Genomic DNA, 1151 nt, shown 5'->3' on the forward strand with positions numbered 1-1151 from the left:
CCTCAAGGTGGTGACTGGATGAAATCGCTAATAAAAGACTTACAAAAGGGTTAGTGAAATTAGCCACGGTTGGTCCTTGGTATCACTAGACTGAAGGTGGTTCTGTGTTGTTGGTTTTCTTGGTCTCCTACCATGCCTTCCTTACTTCCATTATCTTCAGCTAGTTCAACTGATCTAGATGGTTTAGCAAAGGGAATAATTTTGTATTTGATCTATATAATTTAGACGCTTCATCAATTCATACTTATCTCTCCAATTAATTCTCAATTAATGGGAATTTGGTGTAGGATTCCTTACATTTATGATTGTAGACAAAATGGAAGAGAGCACATAACAGTCAGAATTTCTATAAACCATTTTGGAAAAAAAAAGAAGCTGAATTCTAGGATACCATGTCATTAATCTTAAGATGACACACTAATATCATAATACATAATATAATTGTAGCAATAAATTTGGCATTTAATATCAATTTCTTTAATTCACATAAGAAGATAAACTTCAATGGTTCCAAGTTATCATGAGTGAAATTAAAGTTAAAACCAAGAGGACAGGAGTTAGTTAAACAAATACTCTACTCCAAATCACCAATTCTGGCTACATTTTTCCCTCTACATCTAAAGCATCGTCTCTTACTGAGTAAAAATTATCGATTACTTTTTTCTTAACTGGCAGTACATAAGACCTATAGAGCTACTATACAGTCTCTAAATTAAATGGTAAGCTTGTCATAACAAAATGAAAAATGGGAGAAAATTCAAATATGCCCTCTGCAACAAATACATCAACCCTGGGCATAAAGAACTCAAACCTTAACAATACATAATCCCATCCATATATCTCTAAACTATGTTTTTACTACAACACACTGCTTTTGATGGCCCAAGAACTCAATTAGATCTAGAATCAGACACTTTTTTTTTGTATTGATGAGTACCACTGATTTCTATTTCCACTACTCTGTAGAATCATCCACGCAGAGGTTCTGCTCCTTGAATGGATCTTATCACTAGGAGGGAGGCTTGATGTTGAGGATTTGTCACAAAAACACAATCATCTATGTCTATGGAGTCCAGGTTGACATATTCAATCATCTACATATATATATATATATATATATATATATATATATATATATATATCTGTGTCTT

This window comes from Nannospalax galili, unplaced genomic scaffold, assembly GCF_000622305.1.
Source record: "Nannospalax galili isolate Female #2095 unplaced genomic scaffold, S.galili_v1.0 scaffold575, whole genome shotgun sequence".
Taxonomy (NCBI): domain Eukaryota; kingdom Metazoa; phylum Chordata; class Mammalia; order Rodentia; family Spalacidae; genus Nannospalax; species Nannospalax galili.